Source organism: Anser cygnoides, chromosome 2 (assembly GCF_040182565.1).
Source record: "Anser cygnoides isolate HZ-2024a breed goose chromosome 2, Taihu_goose_T2T_genome, whole genome shotgun sequence".
Taxonomy (NCBI): Eukaryota; Metazoa; Chordata; class Aves; order Anseriformes; family Anatidae; genus Anser; species Anser cygnoides.
Window position 1 is genome coordinate 24,004,016 of NC_089874.1, and position 25,819 is coordinate 24,029,834.

Consider the following 25,819-nt stretch of genomic DNA (forward strand, 5'->3'; position numbering starts at 1 on the left):
TAAGGCTAGAATCAGTTTGACAAGGTCATGAAGAAGACACTAGTTGTCTGAACTGCTCCTTCTGACTGTTGGTGTGGGTTCGTGTAGGACTGCTTTAGAGGCAGCTGAGATGTTTAACCCCTGGAAGGCCTTGAGTTTGGATTCTTGGGTGCCAGGAGTCAGATTGCACTAAGATCTAAGCATGCCTTACGAGTGGGTCAGAGGCCAAGCTAAACTTATCTCAGGATTGCTGTAAACACAGAGAAAAGTTCATTTCTGAAGAGTTCTGTTGGAAGGGACCTTCAAAATTGATCTAGTCCTTCCTGAACACTTCAGGGCTAACCCAAAGTTAAAGAATATTAATGAGGGCACTCAAGTTGAATCTTTAGGAGAATCCTTTCTTGCTAACCTCTGTATTAGCTCACATGGGGAAAAGGTTGCATCCTAGTATGGGCTGAAGAGGAAGCTCTGTCATAAATCAGTAATTTTATGGCTATACTCTTGTAACCACGTGCTGAAGTCTATTAATTGCCTACTATGTGATTGTGATTTAGACATTTATTACGCAGCTGCTCTGTTATACCCATAAAGCTGAAGTCTGTCACTTAAATCCATTCCTGAGTCTCATTTATTCTCCTGCACGTTCTGATCAATACCTCAGAGCTCTTCAATACCATGTCACAGTATATAACAGTTTGAAATTACAACACTTTTGCTGTCAGGCTGTAATGCAAACACATAGAAGCATAATACTTTTCAGAAAATTATCAATATCAAAAGTACAGAAAATTCCTGGACATTCCAAGATGTGTGGCAGCTTTTTCTGATTTCCTAGTATTGTGCTCCTGCTGAATATACTTACTGACATTAAAAGAAATTGAGGATGCTCAAAATCTACACAAGCAATTGGTGTTTAAATTTTACAAACTTGTGTTTTTGCCAAAGACAGATGACAGATTTGCAAGAAGCTTAACAGTTTAGACATTCTTGGACAAAATGGATGTAATTTGGATAATAGAGGTTGGTTATCTTCTGTTAGTTGCTCTCTCCATTTCTACAGAAGTTCTTTAAACCTGAGATCCTCAAGCAATTCATTATGAAGCTTCATTATCTCTGTGGGTTATGGCTGTTCTTTTTCAATGAACCTTTAATTTGTTCCTTTATTTTTTTCTGCTTTATTTTAGGACTCTTTGGAAAGACATTGAATATACCCTATGTTTTCTCTAGCTCTGATTATCCTAAATATCCTCCTCTAACTCTAAAAAGGACATCTTACCACACAGTTAGCAAGTCTCTTTGACTGTTGCTTAGCCATATAGATATCTATATAAAACACAGGTATGATCTCCCTATTCTGTGACTTGGTGCATCTAAAGAGAAGCGATTGGAACTGGGGAAATAACTTTTTCTCCCTCACTCCTTCACTTTGGTTTCCGACAGTCTATGGCAAACCTCCTCACTAATTTGTTTGAGAGGAATCTAAGAGTGAAGAAACACGTTTATTTGATTTCATGATGGCACACATTATGAAACTGCAGCTAGAGAAAATGACAGAACTCTTAAAATTTCCTGTTGAAAATAAGGCTAAAAAATCTCCAAAATGACACAGAAATAAAGGGCAACCAATTAAAATTCTTCTGAAAAGGATAATTTTAAACTGTTTTCCTAGAATATATGGCTTATGCAATCACTCGCTTTGTCTGTCTCCTGCCTTCCGTCCCATTCAGTAATTTCCATTCCTATTGTCTGAATTAAACCAAATTTGACAAAGGGACAAAGGTCTCTGAGGTGTTATCTTTCAAACAGCCTATCAAAATGAAGCATGAGGAAAAGTCTGAGGTGTGCACTCACCTCTTATTAGACATTGGAGAATTGACTCAGGGCCCAGACCAAACTTCTTGCCTTCAGTGCTCACAGCTATTTGTTCACTCCGTGTATCCTTGTTTAAATAATTGGTCCATTTTGCTTTGTAAATATCAGAGTTCCATAAAGCTTCTAAGTGAAAACCCCTGGGTAAGATCCAGGTTTTAATGAAGTCTATCAGCACCTTACTATTGACTTTACAGGGGTTGGGATGTAACCAAAGACCCTTCTGTCTAAATGGACAAAGCAGACAAAGGCAAACATGAGAGGGCAAATCAATATGTAAAATAAAGTATTGCCTTCAGATTATTCTTACAGTTTAAATATATATATATACACAATGTCACCGCAGCTATTCTATGCTCTGAGCAAAGAGTACCAAGGACATGTGTAAGCCTGCAGCTTCTTCACAAGGGGATCGGAGGGGCAGGCACTGAGCTCTGCTCTCTGGTGACCAGTGACAGGGCCTGAGGGAATGGCATGGAGCTGGGACAGCGGAGGGTCAGGCTGGGTATCAGGAAAAGTTTCTTCACTGAGAGGGTGATCGGGCACTGGAACAGGTTTCCCAGGGAAGAGGCATGGCTCTGAGCCTGTCAGAGTTCAAGAAATGTTTGGACAATGCTCTCAGACACATGATCTGATTTTTTGGGTGGTCCTTTGGGGGCCCAGGAGTTGGACTTGATGGTCCCTGTGGGTCCCTTCCAATTCAGGATATTCTGTGATTCTATGATTCTATAATACCAAGGATGTTGATTTGAGAAGGAAAGTTTTATGGGGATCTTACTTTCCTTTTCTTTCACCACATCTTTTCAGAAGTTGTTAAAAACAAAACTAGTGACCGTGTACTTACAAAGAGCATCTGAATGAGCTCATGCCTGTAATAATTGTTTTCAGGCTCAAATACATCTATTCACAGATTGCCAATAGAGTAAGATAAGTTTCAAGACTAATCTTGAATCTCCTATATTTATGTACTGACACCCAGTGACTGAATTACACAGAGGTGTCTAGCCAGTGGCCTGCAGGTCAGAGGCGACCTATTGGAAAATTCTCTCTTACCTACTGCCATGTCTACACCTGACAAGTCTGGGACCTTAGGGGAAGAGGAAACCCTTGCCAACAATGCACAAGACAAATTATTCAGCTGTTACCCAAAACTTCTGTTGTTTGATCCCACAAGACAACGATGTGCCCCTTGGGAGGAGGCTGCAGCAGCCCTGGTATTCCAGAATTATATTTTGTATTGGCATATTGGCACAGTTCCTGAAAGGGGCATTCAGATTCTACTTCTGAAAATGTACAACCCCTCCCTACTTACTAGCTATAGGAAACCAGTCTGACTTCACTCAATACATTTGTTTTGAGTTCTGGCTGGAATTCACAAATTTTACAGAGAAACATTACACAAGAAGACTGTGGTATCCAAACTTCTATAATAAATACTTGCATCAATTACCCCGTGCTCCTAGGCAACAACAAGTAAAGGGAGGGAAAGCAAAAAGTTGCAGTCTACTTTTTATTGATTTTAGCTTGCTCATTCTGTATGTGTTAAATATCACGATGCAGAATCCATTTCACCAGACCCAAGTAGCAATTACACTTTTACTTTTCTAGGTAGTAATGGAAAACTGTCTAATTTAGCTATTGTCAGATATTAAAAATGATTCCTGACTTTAGAACTGGCACAATATAAATGTTTACTGAGTTTTCCTGAAACAAACTGCATTACTTTAGGATTTGATGTTAACTACTGCTTTGTTGAGAACATACTCTTCTGTGTCAGCTTGTCCATTGTAATAGTTGGACATTCTGAGCACAGAAAAAAATGCACAGCATATAAACAAGCTTTCCTTCCCCTTTTCAGTCCTAATAAGAGAATAGCAAAAGGCAATTACTATGAATTCAGTCATAATCATTGGGTATATAAGCCATATAAGCTTACTCAGGAGAACTCAGTTCTTATATATATGTGAAAATGGCAAATGTGTGCAAAACAATACTGGCACAGAATTTTTAAGGGAAAGGTAACTTACCAAGCCTGTCTCTTCAACATGTAGCACACTGTGTATGGTGGAATTCTGAAAGCGAGTGCCTAACAATGTGGGTATGAAATCTGAGGATTTACATTCACATTCAAATTATTCTTTTACTTCAGCAAAACACCGCTAGGTGCTTTAACACAAACAACTGAGAAAAAGAAAAACCTCTATTTGTTCAAGCCATTTGAACAAGTGATGGAATAATGAGTAACCAAGTTTGCTAATTACCCTAAGTGACAAACAAAGCTAATGGCCCATGAATATCAACTTTAATGCAAGAGAAGTTATGATTTCTAAATAGAAGAGATGAGGCAATATGTGTGAATTTAGTACTGAAGAAATCTGAGCAACATGTCTTCAGTGTTTTTCTACTACTACCATAATTGATGGCATTCCAATATGCATCTACAGTGTACAGGCACATTTATGGCTGTAAAATAGGAAGTTTTGAAGGAGAAATTACGTAGAGATTTATAGACAGGTATAAGACATGCAGAGAGGTGGCTCAGTGGGTATTATCATATCACCACTGAAAACACATCCTTAGGCCATGGCATAAGGCACAGGGGGGAATATATTTAGTCTGCTTTTCGAAATCCCCAAATTTTCAGCAAGCTTTGCACTGCTGAGAGGGTGCAGTGAAGGAAGTCTGAAACAGCAGGGTTAAAGGTCTGAACTGAGGTGCCTTCGCAGATAAGGCTGTGTGTATGTGCTGCTAGAGATAATGCCTACTTATGCTTTTGGGCAAGTGCATCAGTATTTTCCAGATTTGGATAGACAGAAGAGAATCAACAGGTTTATCTTGGGAAAGAAGAGGTGAGAAGCCATCTTGTATCACATCCCAGAGCCATCCATGGGGCTACTGCAAGATGCTGCAGAAAGACAGAGACATGAGTTCACTGGCCTCCCACCCTCTATTGACCCACCACAGCCGGACATTTGCCAGTTCTAGCAAAGAAGCAGATGTTGCCTCCATACCTCTCAGAAGGGGTTACCCAAAAGCACTGACGGAACTCCACAAGGAACCTTAAAGGAGGAACACATGTCAAATAAGACTGGGAAATCAACACATAAGCACAATAAGGAACCCTAACTGCAAGTCAACAGGGCAGATGCTGAATTTAAGTGAGCATTTATTTAAAAGCAGTGCTCGTTCTTCCTCTAACTTTGTCCTGAGATAATTTGAAATACCATAACTAGTTACTGGAATTTGCACTAGCTGTTCTGTTGTTGCAATTGGTATCATTAGGATTTCAGTTTTGCAGAAAAAAAAACTAATTCACTCCTTGTGGAGTCCTTTGCTCCTTCTAAACGTTTTCCTGCCAGTTAATATATCTTGTTATCAAAAACTCTTGAGAACCCTTCTCATAGCCCAGGATCCCAATACAGAAAATCTCCATAGCAAGACCATCTAAAGAAAGCTAACACCAATTTTTCTCAGTGGCTCAGGGGATAATTCAATTATTTTTATTTATTAATATCACATCTCACTTATCTGCTTGCATTCCATCTTTATTCAGCAAAAAGCATTAAAAATGTATTCTGTTTTCATTTTAAAGCATCCAGGGATCTGAGCTTGCTTTGAGCTGAAATTACCTTCATAGTTCTCCTGTCTTCAGTGAGAGCAGGGCTAGTAAGTGCCAGTGATATTTCAGGGCTTAAAAGCCACAGGAGTGTGACACGACCTAACTGATGAGGTAAATTATGCTGATTCAAAGCATTCTAAAATATTAATATCCCTGCCAAAGTTCAGCTCGCTGACCTCCTCTATACACTGGTGAGCTCACCTGCTGAAAGTCTGAGTTTGACATTTTCTTTCTTTTAACAAAATAAATAATATCTCTATGTTCTACAAAAAGGCAAATGAACACATGAAGAAAAACACTGATGCATTCTTCTTATCAAGCAATTTCTGAATGATGCTCTAGGCCTCTTCTACTTGACAATTGCTGTATCCTATGAAAACCCTAGGCCTCTTTTTCTTTACTAGGATTCTTTCTCAAATGAAAAAAAAAAAAAAAAAAAAACTTTGGGTCCTGCTGAACTCAGGTTTTTGCACGAGAAGGCTGCTTGCACAAATTTGAATAAATAGGTTTTCATACTCTGTAAGATCTCCCACTCATGGAGTGCTCTTCTCATACAGTACCATAAAGAGGTGAGAAGAGCTTGACTGCCTAGTCTGTTGCAACTTCTTGACTGGTAACATCTCAGAGCAGAACCTGGTCTTACAGACCCTGTGCTACTCACATCCCTTTTGGCACTGACCAAATGCACCAGCAAGAAGTATTCTTCTACCATAGTCTATAGGACATTACTTAATGCTTCTACTTCTTTTCAACCTAATATATGTAGCTTTCAAGGTTATACTAATTTCTGCTTTTAGCATCCTGATGTAGACTCCCCTGAAACTACAGCCTATGCCCTTGCCCTGTTTTCTTATTGAGCAAGAATGATAATTTGTGAAGAGTTTGAGTTAAGTCTTCCTCCATTTCCTTACATTTCTAAGTTACGATTTTCTTCCCATATTAAATAAGTTACTAATGAAACCCTCTATTTAATTTAACCAAAAGTTTTCTCAGTTCTCCACCTGACTTATTTTAATAACTCATCTATCATATAAAATAGTAGATCACTTCTGGTAATTTTAAAAGACTGCAATACATCTAATCTTTATATTAGACTGTTCGTTTGGTTATCAAGGGCAACATAATTGAGTTTCATTTCAATACCAAAGATGACATAAGTAATTTTCGTATTGACAATGATAAAAAATGTTCATCTGTTCTGAGACAGACAGAAGAAAACAGGTATTACTTCAGATGATGTATTCATCTGAATATTGATATAGCTTGGGATATGATTATTAGGCAAAGTGCACTTGCGAGAAGTGGATCTCCACTTGGTAACAATATTTTAATTATAATCTAACCCACAAAATTTGAACTAGGATTTATGTATTCTTTTGCACAGCACCCCCATTTGTGATACTTTTGATCCCATCTGGAGTTCTCTGTTCAGCTCTGGGGCCCCCAGCACAAGAAGGACATGAAAGTATTAGAATGAGTCCAGAGGAGGACCACAAAGATGATCATGGGGATAGAGCACCTCTCCTGTGAGCACAGGCTGAGGGCATTGGGGTTGTTCAGCCTGAGAAGAGAAGGCCCCAGGGAGACCTTAAAGCAGCCTTCCAGTACCTAAAGGGGGCCTACAGGAAAGCTGGGGAGGGACTCTCCAGGGAGTGTCAGGGAGTGTAGTAACTGGACCAGGGGTTACAGCTTTAAACTAAAAAAATGTTAGATCTAGATTAGATATAAGGAAGAAATTCTTTACTCAGAGGGTGGTGAGGCACAGGCTGCCCAGAGAAGCTGTGGATGTCCCATCCCTGGAAGTGTTCAAGGCCAGGCTGGATGGGACTTTGAGCAACCTGGTCTGGTGGGAGGTGTCCCTGCCTATGGCAGGGGGGGTGGAACTGGGTGATCTTTAAGGTCCCTTCCAACCCAAACCATTCTGTGATTCTATGATTCTACGTCAGTCTTACTGCAACAATGCCCAAAGGTGAAGGAAAAAGCAAAACTGGAAATACAGCTTTCCAAAGATCGTTCCAGGAGAAAGCTACTTCAAATTCCTGCAGCAACATGAAATGAACTTCACCTCACTGAAAACTTATTACCTTCCATTCAGGATCATGTAGGAGACAGATCCTTACTCCTTACAATGCAAAGACAACTCTCAAATTGTGTTGAGGGACAACTTGTCCCTCAAAAACAGCAGCAATTGAATAGAAAGAATTGTTCCTCTGGTGACTGGAAAGATAAACAGAAAAGATGAGCTTTGACTTCAGATCCCATGTCTTTCCAAGTTCATAGGTACCCTGGTAGATCTTGTTGCAAACAGTGGAAAATATTCTTGAATGTTCCTTTCCTGCTTCACATCTAAATTCCTGAATGACATAACTGTTTTTTCCAAAGTCAAAATTGAAAGAGAATGTCAAGGCTAATATTTGCATTCAACCCTCAGAATTAAATCCAGAATTAATGAAATTATGTACAATATCAATGTGTTTGTGTTTGTTTGTTTGTTTGTTTACAGGATATGTCCGCACTAGCCCCTGGTATGATTATCTGAACTAGAGCTTCTCTTAGTTCTGTAGACACAAGTAAAGGTGAAAGCAATGAGGACTTGTCCAAAAAAGAACTTCTAGAATGGGGATGCTGAAGTTGTTTAACTTGCAACAGAAGAGGATCACAGTACTTTTCATTCTTTCTTTTGTTTCTTTTACAGAAAGATTAACATATACTCCACCATGCACTATTTAGTATATCCTGTTTCATGAATAAATACGTGAAGAAAAAGGATACTTCATAGTATCCATAGTATCCACTTTTCAGGATCTCAGTGTCTAACTTCTTAACAATTATTTAGATGTACATAATATGTCTGTATGATATCAGAACTTTTCTGAAGAAAGCTTGTCATTATGTAACACGGACAGAAGGCTGATCAAAATGAGAATATTTTTGGATGACTTTTGTTCATTGATCTTTATCTTAGACAAACGAAAGTCTGTTGAATCTAGCTTTGACCATACAGGCCATACAAAGAAATAAAAATTTGCATTTTTCCCTACTTTGGTTATGACAATTCAGATTACATTTCATTATGGTATCCTCACTTACTTTGTCATCACTATTTAGTGAAGATTTTAGAAGCTTGCATTTCAGACCATGTGGAACAGCTCTTTGTCACTTCAAATGTCAGTTATATAATATAAAATACCTGTCTCCCATATGACTTTGGAAATTTTATGATTATTCTTACAGCTGGTCAAAACTATTTCAGTAGTTTTTCCTTTATCAGAAAATACTATTTTGATCAAAATCACAGCTTTCTTCAGAACGTATTGATTTTTCTCAAAAGAAAGTCATATTTTTAACAGAATGCCTTAATGCTAGTTTTACAGATTGTCATTACAATTTTTCATATTGTATTCATATCATTCTTCTAATGATGATGAATTATGTAATTATGCATAAAGACTGTAGAATGGAAAAATCTCCATAAAAATCAGGTTTTTAGTCAAATGACTATATAAAAGTATATTTAAGTCAACTTCACTTTTCTTCTAAAGTAGAATAAAACTGGAAGTTTCAACTTTGTCCACAGAGCAAAAACCCTTGGCTTTCAGTATTCCTATGTGCAATAGCAAAGCCTTCATCTTAAACCTCCAAAGCAGTCTGCTTTGCTTCAGATGATCTTCAACAGGTTTTCTTGCTGGTCTTCACTCTGTATTACACTGGCCTCAGTGAAATATGTGAAATCACTGTCTTCTGACGAGCCATGATTCTATTTCCAGTGCTGCAGTTATCATTCAAGTCTGTCAAAACCAAATTGCAACACTTTGTAAAACAAGTAAGGGAATATAAGCACAATCCTCAGCTGCATATGTTATGTTGGCACCACTTTTAATCCAGAAGGTATAGACTGGCTGTAAATTTCAAAACGGTGCAGTAACTCCTGAAGTACATTTGCTGCAGTGCACTCCTTACCAAAATCTTTAGTGTATAGTTCCATGCATTTCCTAACATCTTGGTTGATTTGTAGACGTGACTGGTTGAAACACTGCCTGATGATCTGGCTGATGTACTATGGAGTTGAGTATTGGTTGACTTGCCTTTGGATACACAGAAAATCTCTCCAAGCATCCTGCCATTGGGTTATGCATTACACTCTTGCCAACATATTCATAAGACTGTGAAATAGCTTTTTACCAAAGACAAACCTGCAAGGAGGAGCAGAGGAATTGAGGTCAGCTCCCGGCCAGCATTTGATGAATGCTTTGCTGGTAACTATGTTTTTATGGTAAAAATCAATCCAGAAATTCTCTCTACTGCAGTTTTATTCCAGTTCTCTGCAGCTGAGGGATTCATTACAGATTGGCTTTTTATCACCAGTCATTTTAGGCAACTTTGCTTTCCTTGGAAAAGTGGAAGTATGCATAATGAAGACTGATTATGTTCAGTTTAGGCACCCCATGACCTTTTTCATTCTTAGAAGTGCATTTCTAATAACCATAAAGACGATGATAGAAAAGATGAGCTACCACATCTGAAATGTATTTGCTTTCACCACCGAGGCACTTTGTTTTCAATGCCTTTTGACACAGGTTCTGGTATTTCTCCCTTAAAATGGTATTGCAGGCTGATCATACCAGCTGTCCACCTTTTGTCCCCCCTGCTGACTCTGGTATGACAGATGGTGCAAACAGCCTGGCATATAGTTCTTGGATCAATGTTAGGGACAAAATACCTGCCAGATTGCTGATGACTGAAATGTTACATGTTCTAGAGCCAATGGACAGCTTAGCAACAATGGCACAGCCTAAGGGCAAAATAACCAAGATTCATTTTTCCAAGGGTTGTTTCAGGATAACTATGAGTTTGTTTACAATTTTGGAAAAAAAAAAAAAAAAAAAAACCACCTCTGAAAATCTCACTACCACAGAATTATAGTAAGATTAAGTCTCAGCATATTCTGTTTTATTGCAACTGGCTGCCTGGCTGACTTCTCATTACCTCTTCTCATCTCCACTTCTAGATCACAGCTACACTTTTAGACCTCCCAACAGTTCTGAGACTGTTTTGTGCAGAAGCTTTCCACTCCAAATATGGCCTGGAATACTTTTATTTTCCTCTGAGAATTTAAACAGAAGTCTTGATTCTTTCCTCTTCTAATCACCGGAAGACTTTAAGAAGTGGATGCTTGGGGGATGTTGGCTTTGTTTGGCTTGGGCTGGGTTTTGTGGATATTCAGCAGTACAGCTGGCAATGTCAAAGTTGGCAGACACAACCAGTTCTGTTCTTGACAGCTACCCAGGTGCCTGGTCACAGATTTGTGACTGCATCTTCAAAGTTTGTGCATGACTGACATGAAGAGATAACAGGTAAAAAAAAGCAAGAGTCCCAAACTGAGGTTTTGTGTATGATTATGTGAGATTCATTTTAAAAAAATAAATAAATAAACATGCTTAATGAGGCATTTCCAATTGAAAAGAGCAAATGAAATGGCACAGACGTGTTAGAGGTATAGGAATTGGAGAGGGGAAGAACCAAGAGTCATCACCAACTGAAAGCAAGCTGTGAAAGAGCACGTGACATGTTCCCATCCTGCTTGTCTGCACGTTCCTGAGTAGTGCCAATAAATCTCAATTCTGTGTGAGATCAAAGGCAGCCGAAAGTGCCTGACAGTGTATGGCATTGGACTTCCAGAAAGCTTTCCTGATATTTCCTAAGGCAATTAAATACCTTCCCTATATGGAGGGAAGAAAAAGAATTCTGCCTGCATCCTGAAATCCCAAAATGAACTCTCTGTGCACTGGTTTAAATCAACATGTGCAAACATAATCAATTCCTATACTAAAAGGCTACTTTCCTTATTCCCCTCCTATACACACTTAATGAAGTGTTTGGGAAAGCACAGCTTTGTGAGAAAGCCCCAGAGAAACTCAGAACCACAGCTGGCTGCTCCCTTCAAGTCCTAGGGCTGCATTCATTCCGTCCCTCCTGTCTCCCTGCGCAGTCTGTAAAAGTGAGAACATGATTCTTGGGCTAGAAGAATACTGCAAGTCTGAGCTATCTCCCATGTCATTGTCTTGCCTAGGGGGAAGTCAGGGCCTGGCTAGCAGGGGGCATGAATTGCTTGTATCACTCTCCAGCACTGACTTTATAGCAAACAATCCAAACACAGCCCCTGGGATAAGACCAGTTACTGCTACGGGGCTTTCAAAGCTTTGTTTTCTGTTTTCCTTGACTGGAGTCAAGTGCAGCAAAGAGTGCAGAACTACCACCAGTGGCTGCAAGAAAGTGCACCCAAGTAGCAGCTGCAGAGATTGATTTGGGGATGTTAGCAGTCAGTAAGAGGCAACACATAAAAGAAAGGGATGTCAGGCAAGGGAGAGGTGTGTGCAAAGAAAAATAAAGGAGGAAGAAACGGAAAGGCAGAGAAAGAGAAATGAGCAGATGAAAACGAACGCATCAGGGGAAAAAAAAAAAGGCAATAAAAAAAACAGAAGGGAAAAAGATTAGGAAAGAGAACAAGTTGTTGATGTGGAATCTGGAAAAGAAAAAAGGAAATGACATTAAGACGAGTATCTGTATTTTATCTTGAGAAGACCCAAATCAGAAATTGATAAGGAAGTTCTAATAACTGTGATTTTGGTCTCTGATCCAAGCTGCATTCCTCTCATAACTAGCTCTGAGATGCCACTGCTTTGTTTCAAACACAAAAGTAATTTCCTTCAGGCCTTTCTCTTTTCATTTATTACACTACTTTGCTAAAAATGTTATGGGGTAGCTTGATATTCAAACGCACATTATCCACAATGCTACATTCATTCTCATCAGCATTCTATGTCACGCAGAAATAAATTGCATTAATACTGAAGGTAACATGCAAAACAGAAACAAGAGTTACAAAAGGGGAAGACTCTAAGCTCTTCTTGCTTTACTCTTGAGGTTGTCTGGATGGTATTTGTGTTCTGAGTTATATGTTAGCCTAAACTAGTCAGTCAAACTAATGATTATCCCAAATAAAGAAGTCCAAAATTTTATGTTTCCTAAATTACCACCACAGAAGACTGTCAGGATGTTCCTTTCTCAAGAAGTACCATGAATTGCAGGATCTCAGCCACCATATTTACATCTCACCCATAAAAGCACCCTGGTGGAGATGTGTCATCTCTGAGGAGAGCCAAAGTGCTCCTCTCCACCAGCAGGTTCGCAGACCTCACACCCTGCTCCAATCCCACCCTTTGGGGAAGCAGTTTGTCCCACAGCCCATGGGACACACAGGCTGGGAAGACCAAGCTACAGCTTTTTGACTCTCTCGCTGCCCAGGGTCCGGCCCTGCTGAAAAGGAAAGCAGCAGAGCCCAGGCAGTGCATGTGCTGGGCTCTTCATGATCTGTTTCATGACTAACTTTCTCCTCCATCCATCTTCATCTACCTGCGTCTACAAGAGAGCACAGAGAAATGTGAACCTAATTTTGTTTCAGGGAGAAAGTTTTACGTTTTACACAGAAAGACTTCTTGCAACTCATTGGCTAAAAGGAAAAATAAATAAATAAATAAATAAATAAATAGTGCCTTTTCACTTCTTCCTTGAAATTTTATTTTAAAAAATAATAAGGTTTTTGGATGGATTTGTTTTTCTGTTAGAATGATGCGGCAACAATATCACTGGATTTCTGTGGCTACATGCCAACTTTTCCAATTAAAAAGAAATATAAACTGAGAAGGGAATATGTGCTTCACATTTTTACACTAGAGAATTTTTCACTTTGAAATCATTAAATTCCAAAAAAGCATGCTTTATCATGCAAAAATAAATACATAAATAAATAGACTACATAAACTATTTTTTTAGACTAAAACTGAGTTTCTAACTTTTCATTGAAGAGAAAACTTTCAAAGTGTCTTTTTTTCTGTTTTCTTAATAGAAATTACAAAGCTTCCTGTGAAGTTACCTTCCACTTTCCCGAAGCTCTGTTTATTGAATAGGAATATTGAAAAAAGTATTGCCTCCATAAGGACAATATCTTTAAAATCAACTCTATGATTTTGGTTAGCAATGTGTCATGTGATATTTATTGATTTCCTAAAAGTCCAAATCCCCGGAACCTGTGATTTGAAGAGAATCTCAGCATTAAGTCAGAATGAAAATGGCACGCTGTCTTATCTCATAGTTACAGTAAGAGATTGAAAGTCTTTCAATTTGAACATTATCAAAAGGAGTAGCTGGTTTTGTTTCTTCTTTTAAATATAATATTTTTAATTTATTGCCATGAGTGAGGAGTTGACTTAGCTGTTTTGAGGATGTTAAATTCACTATTTCAGTCAATATAAACATAAATACATATAAATATAAATAGTTACTTCAGTAACTAGAATCCAGAAACAGACCTGGTATAATAATTTCAGGTTTTCAGGAAATTATGAGTCTTTGAAAAGTGATTTATAATGAATGATTAAAAATTGAAATTTAACTTCAATGTAGTTAAATTTTAATTTAAAAATACTGCAAATTAAGAAAAAAAAAATAAAGGTTTCTGCATGGACAAGATCCATCCCTTCATTTCAGAATGAAATGGACCAATTCTTCAGATTTGAAACCCATGCTGAAAGCGGGAGAGCTAGAATACCCCTAAAAAGTGGATTTCTGTAGGAACTGAACCTTCTGGATTTGGGACCTGCAATCCTTGGCATGCCTGAGAAGGCAACTGGCATGTTCTCTGTGGCTCTGGACCCTCTAACATCAGAAATTACAGAGCAGAAAGCTTTCTGTCTGTTTCTAGGGAAGACTCAAAACCAAGCCAGTCCCAATAACCATGCTGACTAGCAAAAGGGGTATTTCCAGAAAAAAAAAGAAAAAAAGAAAAAAAAAATCTTTAACTAACTGTAGCTCTGCCTATGTCATTTTTGGGCAAAGTGTTTTCCACAGAAATAAGCTAGATGTTTGAGGGCAGGAAAAGAAGCTACAACCTCACCCATTCTCTTCAGGTTCACATTTTGAAAGACCACACAAATTCTAGCTTAACAGGCAGAACCCTGTTGTTGAACACAACATATATTTTTATATACATGCATATATAGCACAGGGACTTACCTTTCCCATGCAATGCACAATCCATCAGCCAGATTCCAGCACTTCTTAGAAATGCCAGCCTCATTTTCACTTGCAAGGAAATAATCTGGATACATAATTATGGTTTTGTATGGTTATATGCAAGTTCCCTGGGCTCCAGACCGAGATAATGTTGTGCATTCATGGTGTCATCTAACTTAGGTACACAAATTTTTCATCTTGTAGCAGGGATAAAGTGAATTCACATCTACCTGGAGGACAAAAGATGAATTGCATCTGCTCACAGTATTCAGTGTAAATACACCCCTGTCAGCAAGAAAACATAAGAGGTGTTTCAAGTATGACAACAGTCTACTTAAACCAAATATATTATTTGAATCAGTTAATTGAGAGATTTCTCTTGCAGAATATATTCTTGAGAAACACCTAGGACACCTACATGTTTCTTCATTAAGCAAATTAATAAATACACAAATACATCTTTTAAGCACTAATAAATTCTAGCTTCAAATCTGTTGATCCTATTTCGGATTTGAAATTTGCTTTTTTTTTTTTTCACGTGAACCAGCTGGCTTAATTAAAGATACTGCTGTGTTCATAACCTTGATGATCACAATTAACATAGCACTGTTATTATAAATATTATTCTACCTGATGCTTTTCAGATACCTTTCAGATGCCAATGAATTTTCAATGAAGTCATGCATATAGATACAAGAAGACAGCTCTTTAAAGCCAAATGATCCTACAGTAAAAGATACTTATGTTTCTTCACTCTCCTCTTAAAGTAATGCACTGTGTACATTCTTAATCTTTCTGCTTCTCTTGCTAGTTAACAATGACCTGCTGTCTCTGTGCATAAAGATTAAAACTTGAGTTAAAACATTACTCAGGGACTTCAATTACCCACGATGGATTTTCTGCTCCCAGACCTGACCTGCTTCCCCAGTAAAATATACTTACAGTGAAAAAAAAATATCAAGCTGGGACAGGGCTGCCCATTTGGTCCCTAATACCATCTGGGAACGTAATGACTCAATTCATTCTGCCCTCAGATTAATGGAGCAAGCTGAAGTATTATAAGAAGCACTTTAATTCCCTCTGATGTTTTCATTATGAATTCCTTTGTGGCAGAACTCATTTGCAATAATGCATATGTAATTTTGAAACCAAAAGAAAATCCTGTAGCCTTCAGGACATTATTAACCTGCAGAAATGCTGAGGCACACGTAAAACTCAAATATGCTAGCACAAGCAACCTCTTGAAACATTTTAAGAATAAAATTGGTAAGTAAAGCTGCATCGTGCTACTTGGAAGTTAAAATAGCTGAATTAATAACTATTAAAACCCTAATGATATTAGTGACACTTAAGCTGTCTGTTCAGATGGTTTCTAAGGATTCAAAGACATGCACTGGAATTGTATAAAAAAAAAGTTCCAACAGTTTATTATCTACAGATGTTTGGAAGTTAATCGCCTGTACCACTTATAGCCTTCCCGTTTCTCTCTTTATTTTGCATGGTCCATTATATGTTTCTTTATTTTACACTGTTTATGGACCATAGATAGAAGACCTGATAATTCTGTGCCAGCCCAAGAAATTCAGCCTTATTTGAGTTATGCTAATTTAATCAGCTAGAGACATACTGCTATATTTTGATGCCTGTGTTGCTTCACTTGGTGTAAGAAGGGTCCAAGAATATTGTCTCCAGCAGTTTATGGAGTTACGTAAAGTACATAATGTCAGACTTCAGAAAGGATTTGCTTACCTTCAGGGGGTGGCATAGCTCTTGGATTGACTTTTGTGTATAAAAGTATTTCACTGTCTTAACAGCATAAAAGATTTTTCTGTATAAAATGCAGAGTGAATGCAAACAGTGCCTACAACGCCCATCAGCCATGTGGCAGTTTGCAAAAAAATAGTTGGGACTTTTAGTCTGCTTATGACATCTTTTTTTTTTTTCCTTTTTTTTCTTTTTTTTTTTGAGTAAAAATCAATGTCTACACCATTTGTCACTTTGAACCCATAGATTCATATAGAAAAGGGTATCAACTGCCCTGTGGGATCAAACTAAAAGTTAGAAAATAAGAATTCCTCTACTGGTTCAGAGCAAGAATCTATCTAGCTAAAGGAGATAGCTAGGGAAGAGTAAAACCAAGGAAAACATGATATTTCTTTCCTAATATTCTCATAGATGCAAGCTACTTTTGTTCTGGGTGTTTTCTGAGCTTGACATAATGTTTCTGTTTGGTAAAACACAATGGATCTCTTATCTACATACTTTTCCTGTCATCCATTGAATTCACACAAATTTCTTGTGTTCACAACGTCCTTTGCCAGTATTTGCACGAGGCTGCCTCTTGACTGTTGAATCATCTCCTTTTGCTTGGTCTGAACCCACCTGATAGCTTTTGTTCCTATGTTTTGTATTGGATGAGTTAATCTTTCTCTGCCCATAATTTTTCAGTCTTCTATTATATTTCCCTATATCATCTCTTTTCCAGATCAAGGAACTCAAGCTTGTTCAATCATTCCTCATGTGGGAGACAGCCCACACATTTGATTGTGCTTATGCCCTTCTCTGAACCTGCACCAGTTGTAATGCATCCTTTCTGAGATGACGGGACCAGAGTGCACTCAATATTCAATATGAAGGCAAACATGAATGTGTATAGTGGCACAATTCATTTTTGATGTCCTATCTCCAAATGTACTATCTCAAAGTGAAAATGCAATAATCCCATGGGAGACAAGAGTAAGACTATCTGTCCTTCACCTATTACTCTTTACTCACAATAAACTTTAGCTCTCAGGCATGGGATAAAAACAGTTTTACAGTTCCTTTTCTAGCACTGGTTGTATAACTGCAAATACTGCTATTATAATAGTAAATATTTAATCTCATTGGGAATCTCTTTAAATTCTTGTCTACAAGAGCATCCTGTACCAGTTCCGCAGCTGTTTTCATACATGGTATGTGAGATGAGATGAGAATTTTCAAGTACCAGTTTTAATTTTTACATCTATCGCTGTCACTGAAGGATCACTTATTCCTGTGTTATTGTATGTAATGTGAATGGATTTGTTTATGTAGTCGGTAGATAAAAAATATAGATATATACAATACTTAAAAACAGAAAATAAAAATTAGAATTGGATCCTTCCTAGAAATTATTCCAACTTTGGCACTAATAACTATTTCGAAGAAAGCATTTATGTTAGAATAAAATATTTTAGTTTGTTCCATGAGATGTCATTTACATTATTTGTTATTTGAATCTTCTTTAATACACAATAGAGGTAAATATTTTGCTTCTGTGTGTGTTTGTATGTGTGTATGTTAAAGGCTACCTTTATTAAAATGGATGTTGCAGAAATTCCTAACTTAAAACAGTGCATTACTGTGAGATATAAAATCAGTTACTGAACTGATCATAACATCAAAGCCCTTAAAAATACTCAAAGTCTAATTTTAACTGATCCAAAAATAACCTCAAATATTCTTGTTCAGTTTTGGGCCCCTCGCTACAAGAAGGACATGGAGGTGCTCGAGAGAGTCCAGAGAACGAAGCTGGTGAGGGGTCTGGAGAACAAGTCTTAGGAGGAGCGGCTGAGGGAGCTGGGGTTGTTTAGCCTGGAGAAGAGGAGGCTCAGGGGAGACCTCATCGCTCTCTACAGGTACCTTAAAGGAGGCAGTAGAGAGGTGGGGGTTGGTCTGTTCTCCCACATGCCTGGTGACAGGACGGAATGGGCTAAAGTTGCGCCAGGGGAGGTTTAGGTTGGATGTTAGGAAGAACTTCTTTACTGAAAGGGTTGTTAGGCATTGGAATGGACTGCCCAGGGAGGTGGTTGAGTCACCATCCCTGGAGGTCTTTAAAAGACGTTTAGATGTAGCCCTTAGTGATATGGTTTAGTGGAGGACTTGTTAGTGTTAGGACAGAGGTTGGACTCGGTGATCTTGGAGGTCTCTTCCAACTTAGACGATTCTGTGATTCTGTGATTCTGTGATTCATTTTTGAACCCTTTTTTGACTGACCCTGTATGAGCCTCACTTGCCCTCCTACTCTATAACAAGACATTTTTCAAAGATGTATTTGCTGGTCCATGAGCCCAAGTACAGACCAGAATCCTTTTCTCTGACTTCTTCAATAAATTCAAGAGAAGGGATTAGCAGCAACCATCACTGAGGGTCCTTGAGAACTAGTAATGAGCCTTGAAAGGATTTGGTGTCAATATGTTACTGTTAATTGTTGGTATAAGAGACTCTGATTGACTTCTGAACTCTGCAGTTATGAATCAGAATAGTGAATATAGTGGCATTCCTGGCCTCTAAATGCCTGCTACAACTTGCTTGGTGCTTCAAACAAATCAGTGCTGATCCTTGTAATTTGCCTAAATTCACCTGTAATATAAATGGCTGTTAAATACATCTGTTAAATGCTGCCCTGTTCCAAAAAGGAGTCTAAAATCCTTTGTAGGAGGTCAATACTGGGCATGAAACTGTGTTAAAGTGTAAACATTAGTACATTAGGGCAGGAGACACAAAGACAAAGGAGCAGAGCCTAATTAAAATCACTGCATCATTTGTATTTCTGGAGTACCAGCTGTTTCAAAGACTATTTGATGAAAAATCAACAGGGCTTAACCTCCAGAGTTTTGTGCTATGATTAGTCATTATCTATCTAAAAAAAAAAAAAAAAAAAAAAAAAAGTATTATAGTTCTGGACAATGTTCTTGTTCACATAAAATTCCATTTTTCTCACAAGACAGTTTAAGTCTAACATCCTCATGAAAAGAAAATCTTCCCACACTTCCTGTGAACTGAAAGCCCTGCTGGATCTCAGCTGCTGAGTACACTGCAGGCATCCTTGTTAACCATGGGACTTGGACTGGCCATCACAGTGTCCCCCTTTAAGCACTGCTAGGTCACCCACTCTCCCTTTATAGCCAATGGTGAGAAATAAGCCCTGTAAGGCACAGTTCATGTATTTGGGCTTTGGGTGGCTCATGCCCTAAGGCTCCCATTGGCTCCCAATGGAGCCCAAGACAAGTGACTTGGAAGATCTACTCTGCAAACAGTCCCTAACTTGGCCAGCCAGGCTGCACAGCAGCCTACCTCAAGCCTCTGAGCTGGCTGAACCTATAATGGGAGCCTGAGGCTGCTCTGCCCAAAAATCCACCTGTGGGCTGCAGCAGTAACATGATGGTTCTTGTAGACACAGGTGAGTTGTACCTATATCAGTAAATGAGGCAGCACCAGTGAGTGTCCCCAGAACCCAAATGCACTGATAAACAGTTGAGCCATCCATGGCATACTTTTAACTCTAATGGAACTTCCCCTGACAATTCTCAGGAAAATGTGACATCTGGTACAAAGCAAGGACAGTTCCTGACAGGCAGCTACTCAGTACTAACAGTTAAGTGAACAACTACACACTCTTCAGGATGGCATAGTAAATAATGTGAGCAGTTGACCTTAGAACTAGAACAGGATTCTGGATCCATTTAATTTACTACAGAGACCGAGCTGGACTCCCAAAGCCTGTCCTGGATTTATTGAGGACTCACTGAATCCATGATGTTTCCAGAGAAATATTTCAAGCTACAACTTATGTTTTGTAAGGAAAGCTGAGTTTCTTGGACATGCAAGCCACAGTGTCAGACCAGTCACTATCACTTGGAAAAATTATTCTCACTTTTAAATGGGAAAACTAAAATTTATCTTAATTCTGACTAAAGGGTTTGTTAATGATGATGTAGTTCAGTCTCTAGAGTTCACTCAATCCTTGGTCTTGTCTGGGAAAGCCAGTAAAAGTGTCAGTCAGCAGAAAGCTGTCCACTAGAAAAGGGAATAAATTTCCAAATCATTTGGGACTGCTTATGAGAGCAATAATTTTCAAATGTAACTGACCCTAGCTAAACTGAATGTGGTACCTATGACCAGCTTTTATTGTTTTACTTCACTCTTTTCACTTCAAGCATCAGTTTTAAACTGCTTTATCTTAACTCTGTTTTCAACACACTGAAATTTCAGTCTGGTTTTGACCACAGCACTAGCTCACTTCTATGTCTATTTATTTTGAAGTTTATTCAGGTTTAGTTCTATATCAATCAGTTCAGTCTTCAGGGATACGGAGCTGAGACTAAAGTTGGCTTTTTAAAGGTCAGTGCACAGCCATTCTAAAAGTTATTTATACAGAATATTCACAGCCAATTAATTGCCTAAGTGCATGTACTTTTAGTAAATAATCCATTTTTTATTGCTTTGAGAAATGTATGATTGACAGGAATTTGTCTCTTGATATCGTATTGTATAAATACAGGAAGCTGTACTTACTGGCAGCAAAATGACTGTAATATGGATGGGGAAAATATGCTAAATAGAAAGCTACTGTCTGTGAGTGAAAATTAATTATTCTCCAGAAGTCTAGATCCTGGCATTGAAGAAACCATGCGATCTCTTATGGATATGGCTAACAATGTTAAAGGCAATATTCTTCCCTTCTAACAGCATAATTACCTTCATCCAATACTTCAGGCTTGGCCCCAGCTTTCTGTATCAATTTCTTTAACCTTTGGTTCATCTCAGAGTATCTGTTAAGGAATAGGGAAAGCCTTTCATTCTGAAGAAACAATATGTGATTACCTATCACTGGCCTACTGTCCCACAGAATATTGCTCTGGAGAATAATAGTTTGGGGTATTGAAGTGCGTTTCTTTTACATTTCAGTCCCAGAAGGGCATTTTAAATAAAAGGAAAAACTTGGAAGTGAGGGGAAAACCTCTAGACTTCTATTTGTTTTATGCCAGAAAATCTGCTCAAGAACCTTCTTCTGTATACATGCACAATAAAGTTTGTAATTTTTTGCTAAACTTTAAATAAGTGCCTTTAATATTAAGGCTACACATTAAATAAAAATTAGGAGACAGAAGAAAATAGTAGATGGAAGATTGATATGTGTCACGTTGGCCAGTGATTGGAGGCCTCCAGAGAAGAAGAACAGAACTTGGAGTCATTTGAATTGCAGTAGAAGATGGCATCGATGTACTGTTTACTGGGAGGTGATAAGGAGTCTTTCAAAGCACCTGGTGGCATGCAGAAGGAAGGGTGAGAAAGAAGATGTAAGAAGAGCAATAGGGGAGGAGAGGATGCTGGATGAAGAAAGAAAGGAGAATGTCAGGCCACGAGAAAAACATGGTGATGGGGTTTGAAGACTGACACAAAGACAAAATTCTGGGCAAGATGGCAACGGCATCTTGAATGGAGCTTGGTCTGGGCATAGCCGGCGAATATGGGGATGCTAGACATGAGTAAATGGAGTTTTTTTATGCTGAAGGAGAGGTATGGTTTAGGAAGGAGAGGGAGAAGTTGCATAATGGCATTGACAAGAAATCTTCCCCTGACTGGTCTTTTGGCTGCTGAGACTAATTCACCGATTTAGGAGCAATTGTAACTTCATTCATACACACACACACACACACACACACACACACACACACAAAGTTTCTAGGACAGAACATTTAAAATAATTGATAGCAAGGCATGCTTTTCAATGTTATTTTAGATCTGTTTTGTTGAACTAATTAAAAAAAAAAATCTCTGTTTCATCTTACTGGGAGCTTCCCTCAGGGTATATGGCAAGGAAGAAACGCCTGGGGAATAAGTAGAATACCTAAATCTGATTCTTTCTTAAAGCATGGGCCTGGTAAGTTTCTAGCCAAAGTCTTAAATAAAATGCTATCTTTATTTTCTAAAAGACCTGTAATTGAACTTAGCCCAATTACTGCTACTGAAACTGTTATACGCTGTTGTACAAACTATTCACGCATTTTATGCTCATTAGCTTTTCTTTAATTTGGAAGATGCCTAGGGCATCTTTCCACAGAAATAGGATAAATACATTGTGAAATATATGGTAAATACATACAGGAAAACACTTGGTTCAGCTTTTAAGGGAAAAATATATGCAATATTTCTATGTAGATTGTATTTTAATGTGTACATGGATGATCATGTATATTCTCTGTTCTCATAACACAACTTTTTCTTTGAGGCTGATAAACAGTCCTAATGTTGCTGACTTCAATACTACAGCAATTATTCATATCATCATACCAATAAACACTGAGCAAGCCTGGTCCTTAAATGCACTCCTCAAAGACATGAAACACATAAAACAATCAGTTGCACATGATCAAGCAGATGTTTAGTATGGACTTCAATGGAAGCTTACATCTCTAGATGCAAGAAGTCTTTGATCTGTATATCAAAGCACAATGGTAATGAGTGCACTCACTGCACTATACCTTGGTACACCAGGTACATTTTGATCCCCTGAATGCTGAAGCGATTAAACAGAACTTCAGCAATACTACTAATTAGAAAATTGCTCTATCAGAGTCTCAACATTTAACTCTTTATTTTATAATAGTTCTAGAGCAGCACCAGCTTTGCTTCCAAACACTGTAATGTCTGTCCATGGTCCAGCCTGACACACTGATGGTTAGACGTTGTACTGTTCGGATATGGGTTCAGAAAATGAGAAAAAAAAATCTTTTTTTTTCTTCACAGTGATCTAGCTAGCAAATGAGTAAGGACCGCTGACAAGTCTGTGGATGCTTAATCAAGATGGACAGAGGGGATACCAAGAAACCCCTTGACTTTTCACAGCGTTCTATTCCATTGCTTAGCCACATCTGCATGGTTGCTGAAGGTTCCAAAGAGCAAACAAGATAAATACAAATAAAAAACATGATATATCACTTTCAGTGTTGTTCGAAATAAAGTCTGTATGCTGGCTTCACTGTAATTCTGTCTCTTACTCCAGTGTAAAGTTAATTTTACACATTGTGAACAAGCTTACTTACACAAGATGATTTGGCAGACTCAAATAGTCCTAAATTCCTCAGAGACCTGAGGAATAAACAACAGTGTTTTTTTTCAGGGAGACTTGTTGAGTGGGAAATATATATATAAAAGCATTATTGAAAGATTTTCCTGTGGCAGCACTAAGAACTAGTTTGATTTCCAACACCAATCAAAGTGGCATAGCATTCCGATTTTAAGCTAAGATTGTGCATGTGTCCTTCATGAGTCTGCCACTCCCGATCCTGCACTACCCACATTGATGCTAGGCTAATTTACCATTTTGCAGTTCCATCAGTCCCCAAAATAAGGGGGATGTCTTCAATATTAATCTTCAGGTACATTCATCAGAAAGTGTTAACATATCTCTAGAACTATTTCTTTGTATCTGAAGTTTTATCTTGAATTCCTTAGTCTTGCTACCGGAAACCTCGGTAACACAATTCCCTATCACTGAAAAGTCCCAGGGTGTTAACAACTGTGATTCTAAAGGCAGCAATATCTGAAATGTGAACCTCAGGATGAAAAGAGCATATGAGACACTTCCCATGTACTGTTGAACCTCACTTGCTCTTTTCAGCTATCTGCTGATGAAGGTTATTCCTATAAGAAGATGGGTATGCTGTAACAGGTGAAGATTTGTAAAGTTACCATGCTTGCTGTACTCAATTTCAAAAGAAGGGGTTTTCTTCCTCTTGCATTTGAAACCTATATTCAGTGAAACCCACTGAGATATAAAATCAGCAAAAAACAATTCACTAGTGAATAGATAACAAGAGTCAGCTATTTCCAAAGGGAAGAGAATGAACTTCAGGAGGCCTCTACTGTAAATCCTTAGCCCTGAAACAGGCTAAGAACTAAATATTTTGGGGGACTGCTTCCTGCCACCTCCCCTGCTTGTTGCATGCAATCTGCACAGAGACCCTCCACTGGAAGTCAGCAAAAGACAATAACTTAATTAGAGAAATAGCTGAGTCTCCATCCAGAAAAATTACATTGGTTCTGTATATGCATCCTACATTTCATAGGGTGGCTTCTCAGTATCATCCTTATGTGTTCTTAGTTATAATGCTAAAAATAGAGCATTTGAAAGATACTGCTAGTGAGCATGAGCTCTTAAAGTTGACATTGTAAAGCTTATATCTGTAGAACATAATGTTGTAAGCTTGATTTCAGGAAGGCATTTTGAGTAATTAATTTTCAGACAGAAAAGTAGTTGGCAAGACTAATTACAACAGAAAAAAAAAAAAGATGCAAACAGAAAGCACTTATCAAAAAGCTGGAAGTAGACGACATCTTTTTGAAGAACAGTTCAGATGCTTGCAGTATAAATACAGAATTGTACCTATATCCAAGTATTTAGTTCCTTACAGAAGACAAGTTTTTCCAAAGAATTTCATCATTCTGACTAACTACTGAATTAGGGCAGAAGTAGCAAGTTACAAATATATTTCTCAGCTAAGATTTTGAATCAATTCAAAATCTGTCTTCATGGAGACTACAATTTCACACTGAAAGGTAGTATATTATAGAGAACTACCCAAAACCTTGTTTACAGCCATTTTTAATTTTAAGGACTGACAGCTCAAGGACCCTCCAAAACTACTACTTATTTCTACTGTGATAAGTACTTTGTACAGGGTGCTCTAAAACTTACCTGGGATAATACAATTCCTGCTGTAAGATAAAGAAATGTCTCTAGCTGAGGACAGATACAGTCCCAGAAATGTCCAGAATCTCTTTATTTTTAGCGTTGTTAGTTTCATACTTTGCTGAAATCAAGAAATATTACATATATATTTTAAGCAGTTAGGAAAGAAGACATACTTTAAAATATTTCATTTCAAAAACTAGAAAAATAACTTTTGTCTTTTATTCTTTAAGTATATGTTAGCAAAAAAAATGAGGTGCATTTTAGTCAATGACTATTTAAAAATGAATATGAAGAAATAACATTTCTATAAGGTGTATTTCTCTGTAATCATACACTCATTCCTTTGCTTTCTTGACAGAATTCTGATGATCTAACAGGTATACCTGTAAATTATATATAAGATTAAATGTGCTATATAAAAGAGATGCTTTATTGTTTGAGGTGACTGCTGCAAACAAATCTCAGCTTTGTAAAACTCACTTTGAAATTGATTTACTGATCTCATTTAAAAGTCTCATGAAAAATATCTGCTTATCATCTGGATAGTGTAGCTTTTACAGCATAGTCAGGTGTGGCACATCCAATATTCAAGTCCAATAAAATGAAGACAGTGTGGAAAACATGCAGAGGAAAACACTACAGGAAATGAGCTTAACACTTTACCCCCCAGTTTGCACTCAAAATGTTGCAGTAAAACCAGCAAACCATTAAATTATTCAAAGCAGACAACTGCAAAAGCTTCATGCAACTTGCCTGTAGAAGGAGTCTGAACAAACAGC

The 25,819-nt window shown here is 37.9% G+C and overlaps 1 long non-coding RNA gene across 2 annotated transcripts; it reads right to left on the reverse strand.

Moving 5' to 3' along the window:
- Nucleotides 1-4,249: 4,249 nt before the first annotated feature.
- Nucleotides 4,250-25,216, reverse strand: LOC125184470 (uncharacterized). Of its 2 annotated transcripts, none has more exons than XR_010829122.1 (3): nt 25,044-25,216; nt 14,540-14,769; nt 4,250-9,255 (listed from the first exon to the last, which is right to left on the reverse strand). It is a non-coding gene; the product is annotated as an uncharacterized lncRNA (long non-coding RNA). The 2 variants fall into 2 exon arrangements; XR_010829123.1 differs by lacking the exon at nt 4,250-9,255 and adding an exon at nt 11,979-12,886.
- Between the last annotated feature and the right edge of the window lie 603 nt (nt 25,217-25,819).